Here is a 17,365-nt window from a genome sequence, read left to right on the forward strand (position 1 = left end):
CAGCCAGCTGTCATCCAAGGTCTGGGTGCCCAACATGAAAAGTTTTTAGTTGTTCCTCATGATGCCAATCACTGGATTGCCTGGTCCATATGCGATTATTTACAGACCGTCGGTCATATATCTGAAATATTGCTGAGTGCGGCGTTAAACAAGAAACAAAAAATAAAAAAAGTTGTTCCCACTGACAAGGTCTCAAATAACATAACCATGATATGGAATCAATGTCACGTGAAGATCCGGGGTAGAATAGGTCTTCAGCAACCCATGCTTGCCGTAAAAGGCGACTATGCTTGTCGTAAGAGGCGACTAACGGGATCGGGTGGTCGGGCTCGCTGACTTGGTTGATGCATGTCATCGATCCCAATTGCGTAGATCGATGCTCATGATATCAATCAGTGGATGGTCTCGTCCAGACTCTATTATTTACAGACCGCACTCATATAGCTGGAATATTGTGGTGTGCGGCGTAAAACAACAAACAACAACAACAACGGTGGCACCAGCAGCTTACACAATTTGCGTTAAAAAGTAAACGTTAGTGTTCTGAAATATCCACTGATACATATTTGCTTGTTCAGATGACATGGCAACTTTAAAATTACTTTCGTTTTTAAGTATGAAAGTTAATGCTTGGTGTGTGACACGCAGACTTGTCTCTTTCACGTGACATTAATAACGAAGATGACAATCACCAATCATTGTGAAATATGTTCTCAAAATAGAGATCGAGTTTACTTTAACCTTTTCCAGGCAAACATGACCGTGAGTATGGCAATTCCCTAAGCTACATTTGCTCATATGTGTCGTGTGTTGATAGGAAGTAGTCCTACATTTGTAGGTTATGAAGAGATGTAACCACGAACACTTCTAGCGTTAATCTCAGAATGGGGACTACAGTGGTAACAAATCTGTTAGAAATCAACTAAACTAAAGAAAGTTCGGGATATACGGATAACCAACAGTATGGATAGAAGTGATGTAAGTTGTTACATGGAGAACCGTCTTCAAGTAACACGACCAGGATATGTAGAATGGTGCTCTCCCAGCTCTCCTTGTCTCTGGAGTGAATGAGAGAGTAGGGTTTAACGCCGCTTTTGACAGTATTCCAGTTATATCAAGGCGTGTCAGCTTAATGTGGGAGGAAAGCCCAAAGTGATGCAGGTCTAAGACGTTTACCACTTCGGTGAAACCCACGAGCACGGGTATGGTGATGACAAACCTAGAAACATAATTGGGGCGAACCGGGATTCGAACCCACAATCATAGGTTTCTGGAATGCCCAAGGGACGCAACTCTGCACAGCGAATTGCGGCGCCTTAGACGACTGGGCTTCCCGTGCCCCCTTGTCTCTGGATCTCACACGTACAGATATTGTACCTCTCTCATATCCCGATATGAAAATCGATGTACGAGGGACTACCGTAGTCTAGGTATGAACAAGGACTAGACTCATCGAGGGAAACTGAGATCGAATTCCGCCTCTCCTGTGACCATCCTCTTATCCTGGGCGTCCTTTACTACCCCCCTAACACTCAATGTCATATCATTTAACAGATAAGTGAGGTAGTGAGTATGGTTTTACGCCGCTTTTAGCAATATGCCAGCAACATCACGGCGGGGAACAGAAATGGGCTTTAACATTTTACCCATGTGGGTAATCGAACCCGGGTCTTCGGCGTGACGAGCGGACGCTTTAACCACTAGGCTACCCCATCGCCCCATTTAACTGATAAGAATTCAGCCATACCTACTTGTATACATCAACAGCAGCCTCTTACGACAAGCATAGTCGCCTTTTACGGCAAGCATGGGTTGCTGAAGAACGCTGGTGCTATCGGTACGGCAGAACATGCTTTCCCTGTTTGCGAACTTCTTTTGCGTTTTGTCCTTTCCGCGCAATGCAGTCTTCGGCGGATAATCAAGACAATCAATCTGGCCTTGACGTTTTATCTATGCTTGAACTGGGTCGATGTTTCTCCTTCACCATAATCTGAGTAGCATTTATCAATTATGCTGAGTCAACTACGAAACAAATGTTTGGCCCGAGACCTCCCCAACTGTGTTGTAAAAACCTGTTTCTTAAGTGTTTCGCTTTATTTGTAATTAGCAGATTCACAGCACCTTGGCGCAGCAGACGTAAGTCAAAATTAAGATGTCGTTTTTAGTTTCAACAAAATCAGTAAACGCATTATGGTGACACAGTTTATGAAATGTGTTTTCTTTTTTAAACATATAGACATATATATTAATTAATGCAACTTAAAAGTGAAGATGTGTTTGAATCTCAGCCAAGACCACGCTTCAGTGCTATTCACTTTTGGTTTGACGCTAAATCCTGACATGTCCATTCTTCTTTTGTGCTGGATTCCTTATCTCCATACAACTCCGCGTAGAGATAAATATTGCAGGGTCCAGCAAATGTACAACCAAAGCCCTGAGTCAAATAATAACGATGATTCTTTACAACATCCTCCAAGGACTCACTGAAATTGAAACAAATGGAATTAATATCACTTGGATTCGCAAAAACTCACAAGATTTGTTTGAATGTTACCAACCTCAGAAAAGATCCGAATTCAATTCAGACCAACAACATTTCCATGATCATAAGAAATCTCATAAGGAAGAGAATATGTGGAAGTCAACTTCTTTATTATGAGGAACACAACGTTTCGGAGAATATGCTTACTCCTTCATCAGGAAGGGTCACGATATGGCTGAAATATTGCCGCTGTGACTTTAAATAATAACTCACTCACTCCTTCATCAGGAAGGAGTAAGCATATACTCCGAATTGTTGTGTTCCTTATGTGTATCACTTCTAAATGCCTTTCAAAGACCTGATAGGAAATCTCTGCTAGAAATAGAGTCCATTGCACTAATCTGACTGTATTCTGTTAATGTGATAATAACATTACAATATTTTTTTTAATTTGAAGCTTACACGATATACGGCTTTTCCATTGGAAGAGAGGCCGGTCACATCGAATGAATACATCCCCCACTGCCAGCATAAATACATACAACTTCGACAATCTCATCCCGTCACGTTTATCGTGTCAGCCATTTTGAGTCTTGTACTTGATGTAAATATATTACGACGCGACTGACTGACGTAATGAGATAGTAATTGACAGACCTTTCTTACCCAATGATAATATTTTTTGAAAATATTTCATGTAAAGAATCTACAACATATGTTCCTGTAAGTAAGATGAGCATACATACGCTCATGACACATGTTTTTTTGGGGGGAACTGATTGTTGCATGGCTGTCAGTGTAAACATGAAGTCACGCGTATAGATCTAGCCCTACGTCATCCCTCGAGGTATAAAATAGTGATAAAATAAACATTGATGACATGGCCTTTTCAATTTTGTACACCACTGTGCCGCATGACAAACCAAAGGGATCATTCCTTTATCCATAGGGTATTTGTCACTAAATATGGTGGCCATAGATATTCATGTAGGCGGCTTTAATCTGTCACTCTTCGCAATTGACATGCTTACCATATAAAATGAATGAATGGATATTGTTTCATGCCGCGTTAGCAATTTTCCAGCTATTCGCGGCGAACCATATACAATGAGAATATCATGTTAATTTTACAGGTTGACGAATTGCGATTTGCATGCTTTTGCGATCCATGGAATTCTGGATTGTTGACAATATCGTTAAGACTAGGCATCTTCATCCCCAGAGTGGACATTCAAGATAACTCCCATTTACCCTAGAAATCGATCAAACATTCATCACATGATTTGCGAGTTACAAATAAGTCATACAACCGTTGAAAATATTAATTTCATGTCACTGTAATAAAATCATTACATGGCTTAGAATCACTTATATGTTACAGATCTGTATTTGGCAAGAGCGGGTAACGTCCATACTAGTGGCAATGCATGGCTCAAACATGGCAATTTGACTGCGAGATTGTTGATCGAATGTTTGGTTTAAGGTAAAAGAAACATGAATACTTTCTTGAAAATACCTAAAAAAGTCAGTGACAACCTTTTTGTCTTCGATGTATGAATATTTCAAATCTACCTCAGCCTTTGAAACTGACACTTTACACTGGCAATAAACTTATTATTGCTAAGCTATTAACTTGTAAAATTAACAAAAAATACAACCAGTGGAAATTACTTACAACTTCCTAACTAGTATAAAGCATTATACGGAGTGGCGACTAAAACAAGTTCAATTCTATCGATGCAACTTCGCCTATCCCAGTCTCACTGAAAGCCTATATATGCTTGTAATTTCTCACAATTTGTTTAATATTCAAGAAGTGATATTAATAACTAGCTATTAGATAATGGCAAAGAGTTACATGGAATGTTGTTTTAATATCTTGACCCTCGACAACTGCATGGACACTGGCGAATATATTTACAAAATTAGCCTTTCTCGCATACGTCAACCATGTATTTGAAGCGGCTGTAAAATCACCTATTCGAGCACTCAAATGGTTAACGTATATGCTTGCTTGTTGTTTGATGCCGCAAAGCAATATTCTGTGGTCTGTAAATATTCGAGTCATGAACATCGATCCACGCCATTGAGATACAATGACCCCCACCTATTTACTTAGCCGCCTCTAACGACAAGCATAGTTTGTTGGGGGCCTATATTCTTTTACTTGGGGTTGCCCATGGGGTACAGCGTTTTCAACTGAGTTTAACGTGAAGAAAACGTTTGCTTGTTATCGGTTCCACAAAATCGTAACAATTATAATTATTTAAATCAATGAAATTTAAAATAAAAAAATAGCCTTTTGACAATTCCATGTTTTTTGTTTCAATATTTCTGTCGAAAATAAATAACATTTAATCATTAACATTCAGCCAGTTGTTGGTGAACTGGTGTACTTTATCAAAATCAATCCATGGCAAATTAAGTGAAATGGTAAAGGTTTAAATTTTTTCTTAACAAGGATGATTGCAAGGTCGAATTTTTAATTTTTATTCATTTACTGAGACCAAAATGAGTGTTTAGTCGAACAGACTGAGGTAAGTGAATGTCCTCAATGTTTAGAAAACCCACTAAAAAGTAAATAGTTATAAAAGTAATCGTCATAAGGTCGCCACTGTACCAGTGATAGGAATTTACTCGAGATACAAAAAAAGATACAAAGCGATTTTTAAATAAAATATCACGAGTTTTGAATTTTAAAACAAACAAACAGTATCGCTGAAGAGAACATGACCACATTTAGTTTTGCCTTTGAGTATTCTTCGTGTCCTTATAAAACAGACATATCAGGTACATGTATGAAGACCCGTGAAGATCCGGGGTAGAATAGGTCTTCAGGAACCCATGCTTGCCGTAGAAGGCGACTATGCTTCTCGTGGATCGACGCTCATGATGTCAATCACTGGATTGTCTGGTCCAGACTCGATTATTTACAGACCGCCGTCATATAGGTGGAATATTTAATTTAAATCATTTTTTTTTAGATGATATACTTTTAAGCATACAATTCATACTTTGACGTTCATAATCATGACAATTGAAATGAGGTCTTCAAGACTTTAACACCAGATACATCCCCTATTCAGTATTCATAGTTTGATGGGGCCAGGAGATGATGATATTGTTCTGTTACGTCAAATCACAACTAACTGTACCCGAAACGGTGCTGCACAGAAAGAAAGAAAGAAAGTAAACGATGACTAGAGACATTCATGTTCAAGCTGGAGTCTAGTGATGAGACTTGACGTAGAACAAGGGTTGATTTCGATGGAGGAAGACTGTAAACTTTGCACCAGATAAGACAACAAAGAAGGAATAAAGAAACCCAAGAAGCCAGTTGGGATGCTGGAAATATTAGCACCATGACGACCGGATTGTCAGAGGACCTCAGGGAGATGAGTAATGTACACAAGCCCGATGTTATCAACAATGACACTGTAAGTGGATATCGATATGCTACAGGAGCTGATTAAACCAGAAAGCATGGTGTCAGCTTTGCTGTCAAGGATTTAATGCTCAGAATGATGGAGGCTGGCCAGAATGGAATGGAGAGAGTTCTTACCCTCCAACATGTCACATCTAACGGGCCCCATAAGGGTGTACGTCCCTACCCTTCGCTCCATATGACGCGTACCAGTACTACTACCAGCTCCAAACAATCATCAATGATCACCAGGCAATAACAGCTGCTACTGCTTGGCGACTTCAATGAAAGTGTGGGTTTTGACCCCGAATCCTGGCCCTGCTGTCACTTCTCAATCTGTGCACACATCAGTACCTGTGCAGCACCGATTCTTTCTTCCAGACTAAGCCTCAGCACAAGGTGTCATGGAGACACCGCGGTACAATCACTGGCACCAGCAGGACCTGATCATCACAAGACAGCACCAGCTCAGTAACATGCTTATCACATCATTGTACCTCAGTGCCGACACAGGCGACTCCTGGGTCTGCTGCAGGATCAGACTCGTATCAATGTCAGCAAGATCTCACACCCGCAGAGATTGGTCACCTTTGCCGGTGCTCTGTGTGATTATCTGGTCCGCATGGAGTTGGGGCATTTGAGAGACACGCGACTTCATTCTTTGCATTTTGGGAAGAAGAGGGGTTGTGGGATATGTTTTTGGTCACATCCCACTCCTGCAAGCTCACCCCTGTCACTGAGGAAAGGGCCATAGCTCAATTCAAATCCTACCCTACCAGAAGGCCCTGCAAGCTCTCAGGATAAACGACAGAAAGCGAGGACATTCAATTATCTACTGATTATGGGATCATCAAAGGTGTGTACGACAGCATCAAGAAAGGCATCGGTCCAACTGAAAACAAGACAGTGTTCTGAAATCTGCAACATGCAAAACGAGAGTTGGGTTAAGCACATCATCCCTGCCTCTCCACTGTAGCAAGGCCATAAAGAGGCTGAACTCGCTTTGACATGGACAATCAAGCTGTGTTGTTAGCGACAAGCAATCGGTCTTCATCATGGTGAAGTTTCAGGCTAACGTAACGAACTATTTTATATGGACATATAAATGTCCAGGTGTCATTATGAATACCCCTACTATTTTGGTATTGTATCACCTTCACAATAAATGTAGCGTACTATTTGGAATTGAGTTCATTTCACTCGTTGCATTTTCACTGTCAAACGTTTTCTGCCATGTTTAACACTACACACGCTTTGTAGATCGGACCCCTTCCCACCAGATCCAAGTTACTGGCTTCTTACGACAATCAATAAAGTGCTGGGGAATGTTTCTTAAACAGGCACCCATGGACGTGGTGCTAACATTGAATCTTGTTGGCATTTTAATAGTTTGCACTGGTAATTCTGAATTCCTTCAATAATTATAATATAAATGCATCACAACAGGTACGTTCCTGGGTTTGTCCTCAAAATACAATCCTGACATCCACTGATTACCATTATAAAAAGGCATTGGATAAAAGCAGCAAGGATTATGAATCCAATACGGTTGTGCTCCAAGACCGTTCGGTCTAAACCTTTGTTTTCTGGCTGATAGTGTTTGTACAGTCCATCTGTTACAGAAACCAATATGATTGAAAAATGCGTCAAAATGAAACTAATTTATTTTAGTTGCAATTCGGTATACATTGGTGTAAAGGGAACCCTTCCATTCATTAGTGCCCCTCAGCTGCTGTCGAGGAGAGATGTAAGTATGGCTTTATTCTTATATTGTTGTGTTTAGAGCTCCCTTTATTTCTTCCCTGATAGGGTTCAGTGGCATAAGGTACGTTATAGATAATGGGTTTACAGGTCACCAAAAGCATGCAGTCGTCATAAAATGTGGTTTCTCTTATTCTTATTAAGTTTTGGCATGACGCTAGTATCGATACAAGAATATTGGATACACGTATTGGGGTGTCGTTTATCAAAAAGGCCCAAGGAAATGCAAATGAATTTTTATTACCATTGAAGGAATTCGGGACTTTTTAACATGGTCGTTTGGTAAGCTGCGTTTTGGCGACCCATAATATCCATATTTGTGTCACCCTTTGGCCGTTAACATTAAATTTGGTTACAGACTAACGTCCAAAAAGAGATACCTGCCCTAAACGCATTGATATTTCAATGGGAAAATTACATGAAGTGATGTTTCTTTTGTAGTTCAGTAGACATGTCTTTGTTTGTATGTTCTTGTAGTATGTTTGTTGTTTAACGCCGCACTCAGCAATATTCCACCTATATGACGGCGGCCTGTAAATAATCGAGTCTGGACCAGACAAGCCAGTGATTGACATCACGAGCATCGATCCACGCAATTGGGATAAGATGACATGCATCCACGAAGTCAGGGACCACCTGATCCCGTTAGTCGCCTCTTACGACAAGCATAGTCGCCTTTTAGGGCAAGCATGGGTTGCTGAAGACCTATTCGACCCCGGATCTTCACGGGTCATTCTTCTTGTACATCTTGTCCGTCAATAGAAACAAACAAGAATAGAAAGCACGAAGCAACAGAAAAGAGTCGCAACAATACATTCAATACCAATATGACATGAGTAATTTACCCGTGACGATCCGGGTTAAAAACGGTCTTCAGGAACCCATCCTTGACGTAAAGGGCGACTATGCTTGTCGTAAGAGGCGACTAACGGTATCGGGTGGTCAGGCTCACTGACTTGGTTGATGCATATCATAGTATCCCAGTTGTGTAGATCGATGATCATAATGTTAATCACTGGATTGTCTGGTCCAGAATCGATTATTTACAGGCCGCCGTCATTTAGCTACTATATTGCTGATAGCGGCATTAAACAACAAACAAACAACCATACGTAATTACAAAGCAGTAGGAAATAGTTTGATACATTCAAGTCTCGAACATGTCAAGGATTTGATGGTATTGTTACGCTTGTTTGCATTGAGATCCTTGATTTAAATAACCTAACAATATATATATACCACGATAACTCTCGACTTGACAAGTTAAAAGTATCTGGACCAATCATTCTTAGTACTGATCGTAATGAGGAGACTAATAACAATAATGATTCATGGATTACTCTGGAGAATGTGAGACTGTGAATGTCACGTTGTTTACATCCATGGGCGCGCTTTAACGCTAAACGTGCACGTCACCTTGTGAGTGCAAAAAAATGTGGTCCGTGTTAGATTCGTGTATTTTTTTTATTTCGATAACGAGTAACTATCTTTGTGCGAATTTATGAATTGTGTATTTAAACAATGAAACTTTCATCTTCTGCAGGGACGATACTATCTCCAACGCAAACCGCATCATCTACACGGCGTTGTTGTCTGTCGCAGCCTACGTTACGGTAATGATATGAAAAGGCCAAAGATCTATAATGACTTAAACGCATCATTACATAATACTGATATTGTTCTGTTACACAAATCTTAGCTTTCCTCGAAACGTAAACATGTTTGAGTTAATCTTTAAATAAAGCGACAAAACCCTTTCTATATTCATAAGAAATCTATGCTGAAAGTTGTCGATTGTGCAATTCCGACTACAGTAAACTACGGTTATAACGAACACGCTTATAACGAACTGACGGATATAACGAACTTACTTTTTAGTCCCGACTATTTGCTGTAGTTATACTGTATATATGCTTATAACGAACTACGGTTATAACGAACTAAAAATAGTAGTCCCTTTGAGTTCGTTATAACCGTAGTTTACTGTATATTATTATGAATCACTATCAAATAGTGACGATACCGGGTGTTCGCAAGATGGTTAGCATATCCTGACCCACCGTGGCGCCCGTCACAAACATACCCAAACAAAGTGAAAACAAACCTTTTAAGGCAGGTCTATTGTTCACGTGAAAAAACACAGTAACACGTGGTAAAAGTCCAAAAGGTGAATTTGCATCGGACATCAAGAGTCCTATGAAGCGCTTTGAAATCTTCGTAGAAAGAGTCTGCTGTATTGTACCTCAAAAGTTGTGAAATGTGAACACCAATGGCTTGAGGTGCTGGGATATCGATCGATGTAAAGGCGAATGACAAACTAGTATGGTTGATCGACCTCTTTATTACAAACGCGATTTCCTGAAACGGAGATTAAGGATAGTACGTTAGCAGTTATCGAGCCAATATCTTAGTTTATATGGAAGGAACGTAAAATACCCAGTCACAGAATTTAATTTAAAACTTGTTTAATAAAAATATAAATAATTAACTATCAATACCATAGTAAAATCACCAAACGCGGGATCATTTTGACGTTTGTTACCTGCATGGCATCCGAGCTGGATTTTACAAATTTCTTCAGCCGCTGACGACTGTTGGCAAGTTTAGCTCATATACTGTGATTAATACAATAAAAGATGATGTTTATGTGAATTGTTCTAAATTGCATAGAAGAACAGAAGAAAAACCTGAACCTGTTTGGACTGTTCTTAATATATTCTACTGCTGTGACAATTGTCTTTGATTCAGCTGTAAAAATGGAACAGTATCAGTTGGTATTGATGATGTAGTTTTGGATCCAATAACATCATCACTTTGTAGCCCACCTTGTGTCATCTATTAATATGGACTTCATTTATTTGTTTATTTATTATATTTCAATATTATTATTTTTGTTGATACGTCAGTTGATGCGTATCTGATTTCGTAAGTTTGATTAATGTCACATGTACCTTTGGCTTGTCCCAACTGCGACCCGTGAAGATCTAGGGTAGACTCGGTCTTCAGCAACACATGCTTGCTTTAAAAGGCGACTATGCATGTCGTAAGAGGCGACTAACGGGATCAGGTGGTCTGGCTCGCTGACTTGGTGTATGTATGTCATCGGATCCTTATTGCGTAGATCGATGCGCATGATGACAATCAAATGTGTAATAGACAACATATGATTGAATACGTTGCTAATACGTTGGTTGCTTGGTTGGTTGGTTGGTTTGTTGTTTAACGCCGCGCCTATTCTACCCCGGAATCCTCACACGTTGCTAATACGAGGACAGAAAGACATATAGGAAGCTACAGCTAGATACATAATGGGTAGGTTGCAAGAAGTTTCATGAATGAGTGTATGAGTAAGTTAAAATTAAACGTCGCTTCGGCATTATTTCAGCCATATAGTAAAAGAGAACACGTTGATACTTGAATACAAAGTTCTATTTCAAAGCACATTTGACGAACATATTTTGCCATAACAAAAGTATTTTCAACTGTATAAAATACTGGCTTTAAGCCACCAGTAATCAAAGCTAAACCACCTCTCTGGGGATCATGGGGTCTTATGGCCCCTCAGCTCTCTGCACTATACCCCGGCAGGATTTAAATAATCACTTTAACAACTAGTGGTTGTGCATAATACTAGCCACTATTAACACAAAGCTCAACAATGAGTTGGCTTAAAAAACTAGTTGATGATAATAACATCGAGTAATTACGCTCACACATGGGGACAATCATTTTACGGTACCTTAACCTCCTGGGTAGAGCCCCCAATAGTCTTGGTTCACAAAAGCATCACGCCAAGTTTGAACAAGAAATTAGCTATTCACATACATATTAAAAATTTGTTATACAGACCAATTTCTTTCAAGTAGCAAGTACCTCTGGCCTCACCATCTGCTAGGGAGAAGACAGAAGTCGGTAAGGTGATGTGATATCAAGATCTATTTTAGCTGCAGTAATGTCTGGTTCTATTCGGATTCCAAGTGGGATACCAGGTTTGAAACATTTCGAAACAGGTGTTCATAAAGAGGGTTGAAAACACAATTGTATGCCAGGTTTGATTGATTTGAATACTATTTACTGATAGTTTCGTGCGGCGTTGTTCAAGGGAAGGCTCATTTACCCCCAAATACAGACTGTCCACAGGAGAGTTCCTAAAAGGTTCCAAGACACAGCCTTAGGCCTTGGTGGTATATAGAGACTATTTTATGACAAGTTGCTTTGCAGGCACCTCCATAGACTATGGAACCTGAGTCTAGCGTATTAATGACCTGTACAAGTGAAGGAAAATTGTCTGACCCCCTCCCTACTCGGAATTTGAAACGTCTTTTAACAAGTCGAGAGCCTTCAGATATTTGATGTGTGGTAAGAATGTGGTAAAGAATTTGGCTTCATCTGCTACCTTGTTCGGTGTACCATTTAAAATAGTTCTGGATGCTTATGCGGTTTGTGTTAACGACAAAAGTGAATGCAGTTTGTTTGGGATTTAGACAATTTGAAACCCATTTTTCACTACGTAGCGTTTGGTATAAAGACCACTTAGCGGGATCGATAGTTGTAAGTATTGTCGGAAAATGGTCACTTCCATCAAGGTCATCATGGACCATTGACCATTTGGTGCGTTTCGAATCATGTATTGAAAATTCCATTGTCAACATACAACTTCCTGTATCAATCTATTTCGACCTATAAAAGGCATTCGATACAACGTTGGACACAAGTTATTTAAAAGCTTTGCATGAATTTGGATTGAGGGGCAGATTATTTCGCTTCATATCTTAGTTTTTAAACAACAGACAATTTCAAGAACGAGTTGATCAAGATCAGGGCGTCCCTGAAGACAGGATCCTGTCTGTCACACTTTTTAGCATCACTTGTAATAGCTTTGTAAGCCAAATCATTGCTGAGCATTTTTTGAATATTGGCTAGTAGTGTGCACCACTACCAGTAGCTAAAGTGATGACGTAATTGCTACTGGGATATCATGTAGGAAGCTGAGGGACCCAAAGTCTCCATGATGCCCAGCAAGGTGGCCAAGCTTTGGTTACTGGTGGCTTATAGTTTGTGTTTTAAACAGTTGTAAATGATATTGTTATAATAAAATATGTTTGACAAATTTGTTTTTAAATATAACTTCGTATTCAAGACTGAAATTGTTCTCGTCGCTATGTGGCTGCAATGATTCCGATGCGATGTTAATTTTAAACTCGTTCACTCACTCTGGTATTGTTATCAATCTACAATTATTTGGATTAAAGAAACATCTGAAATGTATCAAACGTATTTCTCATATTCTACACCTTTGGTATGACCTTAACTTTCATAGGACCATCACAATGGTCAGCGCCTAGCGAGCCACAAATATGATGTCAAAGTTTTATATTTCTACTTTCATTGATTTCACCTGATTTGGATTTAAGATATAAATAATGTTTTATGACCTTTCTTCACATGTCAAATGAAAACTGTGACTTTAGTGCCCGCTACTGCTGTACAACTATCTGAGGACATCCCCTTACAGGTCATCAGAATGACCTTTCGCGAACCAAAGAATAAAGTTACCAACAGGAAGTCGCTATGTATTAATGAGATTGCGCATGTAGACTACAGCTATTATTCAACAGTAACACATCTAGTTTAAAAAGAACTACGCAAGTAGTTTAGCATATGTCTGTACATATGTGATACATCTTCAGTAGGTCACAGCGATCAATAAGAACATGAAAACTTAGTGTCTCACGTACCCACTGGTTAAGAAAGTAAAACCGTACAAATCTATAAAAGGCTGTATAATTAACTGCAATTCGTGTTCAATTTTACATACTAACTTGACTCACAACCTACGACTGCCAAATGAATGAATTCACAATGACGAACTATTTCTTCTCTGTGCAGGCATGTTCAGCTACTTTGATCGGCCTCTCCCTCCCTGACATCCAGTGTTTGCTTGGCATCGACCTGCAAGAAGCTAGCTCCCTGCTCCTTGCCTATGGTTTAGGCATGTGTTTTAGTAGCGTCACGGGACACTTCATCAGAGACAATGTAGATACCTGTCTGTGCATAGTGTGCACCTTGGTGTTAAACTCTGTGGTTATAGCTGCAATACCAGTGTCTCCGTTTGTGTGGCTGACCATCACCTTGATCGTCATAGCTGGATGGTGTACAGGTATAATTACATTTGGTAAGTTGCCCTCTCTAAGATGTTCTTAGTCTCTGAGACATTCAGTTTCGTGTGCGGCATTTTAGAAGACTGCAGTGTCATATTTCTATCAGGACACTTATTCTAACGTCAACAAATTATGGCCACTTATATAATTGAATATACTTGTATGGACTCAAAGTCATTTATCTAGGATTATTCATAATGCGATTTACTGCAATCGTATTACAGGTATAGGTGGCCCATTTGTTCGATGCTCCGTAATTCGGAATCCCGCATATGTCCCAGGATACACTAACCCTGGGTTCAAATCTCAGTTTTGTACTGATTATGACAATTGGTTTGTACCAATAATATCATGTCGGCTTTAAATGACTGTATAACGCGGCGTTAAACAAACCAAATACAATAAATCACTTCCTTCCATTCCTCTCCCCAACATTAAGCTTGTATGCCGCGATATCACAGAAATAATCCTCAAAACTGCGTTATACCATAATCACTCTCACACACCAACTAAGCTTACTATCTGCACTAATTTTATTTCAGTACGCACATTACATTGCTACATCATATGGCCAAACAACTTCTTTGGAGTGTTCTGTGTGGTAACAGGAACGTCAGTCAGCATGATCACTACTCCGCTCATTGCCAAGTACTTTATACAACATCGTCGGCTGGTTCCTGTAGACGACTTGAATGGCAATACCACAAGACCAATTCAAGAGCAAAGGTGTGATTACTTTAACACCAACATACGATACCCCTACATTATAACATCAGGGTTTAATCTCCTTCTGGCCATAGGCCTTATGTGTTGCTACAATACTTTCCTACGGAAAGGTGACTTGATGGAAGTACCCCCAGAAAGGAATAGGAAATCAACAGTACATGAAAGACCTAACCTGATGTTCAGAACGTTCGCACTGGGTATAGCATTCATAAGCTCGGCCAGCCTTATGTCGTTTTTGGAGCTCTTTGTAACTTATGGAATTCGCAGCCAACTACACTTGAGTGCCGACTATATGTCCGGTATGACTTCAGCCTTCTCTGGTGGCATTTTCCTCAGCAGATTCAGTGGTGTCTTTCTATCAGCTGTGATGAGACTTGATGTCCTGATGCTAACCTCCGTTGTTCTCGTTAATGTTGCATCTGTTCTGTTCCTTCTGTTTAAAGACACAAGCATCATCATGATGTGGACCAACTGTATCATGTATGCTCTTGGAGCAGGATCCATATTCCCGGGGATCCTGGCGTGGATACAGACATATTCATATGATTCGCCTCGATTCGTCAATGTCATAATGTTTTTTGATTATGTTGGTATGTTAGTACACCCAACTTTGTCAGGCATGTTTATTGGAATGTTTGGACCCGATGCCTTCATATACACAATTACCGGTGTCTCCTTTTTACAACTCCCGCTTTTTATTGGTTTGTGGTGCTCTAGTGTTGATGTGAAAAATGAAGTCAATACGGACAGTATAGACCCACTGATAAGCGATCAATAGTAAAGATAAACAGAAGGACAACGAGAAAGGTGGTTGCTTTACATGCAAAAACAGAAGTAGACCCACCGTCCTTCCCCTCCAAAGCTTTCCCAGCAGAAACAAATGTATCATTATAACCTCACCTATATCTTTCACGCGGGTATTTTCATTTTGGAGACTTTCTGTTGTCTAATGCAAAAGATATTAGTCCTAAGTCTCCAGCTACCCTAAAACTTCATATGTGATATGGCATCAGTTCCAGTTTGGTAAAATACATGTTCAGTGCATGACAATTTTAATACAGAAAAAACATGCTTCATAAGCGCTTAGTCGAGAAAGCCAATTGTTGTGACTGGTGGCTGCTTATAACGCTTTATATTACTTTCGTTTCATTGTTGGTCGAGTTGATGTCTTAGGTGCTGGATGGTGTGACCCATCAATAATTTTTCAATAGTTCAATGAGGCATTTTTCTTGGCCATGCTGAATGCAATCTTCTTAAGAGATCGATGGGTATTGTGTATGCCTGTTTTCCTGCGTTCCTGTGCGTGTGTTTGTGATAGTTCATACTCAGCCAGCTCATACGATGCGTTATATTGACATTTCGACAGTAAGTGAGTTAATATTGTAAGCCACGTGGTCATTATTTTAGCCTTTTTGTTACTCTTGCCACATACAATTATTACATTAGTGAGTCTGTTTTGATGCCGCTTTGAACCAAAATTTTAATTATATCATGACCTTTTAGCTTGAGATGGGAGAGGTGCGTGACGTGGCCCACGAGCACGGAATGGCGCCGACAAATTCGGGAAAATAATGAAGACAATCCGGGATTCGAGTGAGTAAGTTGGGTTTAACGCCTCTTTGGACAATATTCCAGTTATATCACGGCGCGTCAGTTTGTTGTGGAAGAAAAGCCCGAAGTGATGCAGGTCTCAGACGTTAACCTCTTTGATGACTCACACGAGCTCGGGTATGGTTTCTGGCGTGCCAAAGGGACCCAAAATTGCACAGCGAAGTGCGGCGCCAAAGACGACTTGACCATCCGTGCCCACCCCCAGGATTCGAGAGACTACAGGAATATGGTACAACGTTAAACGCAATATATAAGTTAAAAAAAGGACACGTCACTTTTAAATTTAGGTTTTAGCTATGTTGATTACGTTGTCATGAAAAATGTAATTGCCATATCAAAATTATGCATGATACATACCTCAGTAAATAGTGTCAGTTAGCAAAACGTATTAATGTTGTATTATTCATCCGTTAAAATATCAGTTTATTAAACAGCTGTTACACATTCCAATTAATAGCGTCGTGATTTTTTGACCTATCGCAGGGCTCGCGTAAACCTACGTTTGCAGTTTATGCAGTATATAGAGAGGATGTACATAGACTGTGTGTCCCGTGAAGATCCGGGGTAGAATAGGTCTTCAGCAACCCATGCTTGCCGTAAAAGGCGACTATGCTTGTCGTAAAAGGCGACTATGCGGGATCGGGTGGTCAGGCTCGCTGACTTGGTTGATGCATGCCATCGATCCCAATTGCGTGTCTGGTCCAGACTCGATTATTTACAGACCGCCGTCATATAGCTGGAATATTGCTGAGTGCGGCGTAAAACAACAAACCAACCAACCAACATAGACTGTGTATCATAGTAACGCAATTATCTTGGCATTATAAAGATTCAGAGGTAAGGTTAGGTGAAATGTGTGTGTGTGTGAGTGTGTGTTTGCGTGTGCGTGCGTGTGTGTGTGTGTGTGCGTGTGCGTGTGTGTGTGCTAGACCGGACTTATCTCAATTTTACAGTGCTGGCCCACTGAGATGCCATGCCGCAGTTTAACACGAATACCCTACTCAGACAGTGTATACTGACTCCGAGCCGATTGGTCTTTCTTTTAGCCCCGTAATGCCAATTTTTAAGCGCCAGGCAGTACTGTTTAACAACAAGTACCATCTTTTAACGTCTTTTGTATAAAGGTTCAGAGAATAACTAATAAACAAAACATTATGTGGAAGCATCAACACACCATTCATCAGCGCGGTCTGCTTACCA

This window comes from Haliotis rufescens, unplaced genomic scaffold, assembly GCF_023055435.1.
Source record: "Haliotis rufescens isolate VD_foot unplaced genomic scaffold, xgHalRufe1.0.p SCAF_1, whole genome shotgun sequence".
Lineage (NCBI taxonomy): Eukaryota > Metazoa > Mollusca > Gastropoda > Lepetellida > Haliotidae > Haliotis > Haliotis rufescens.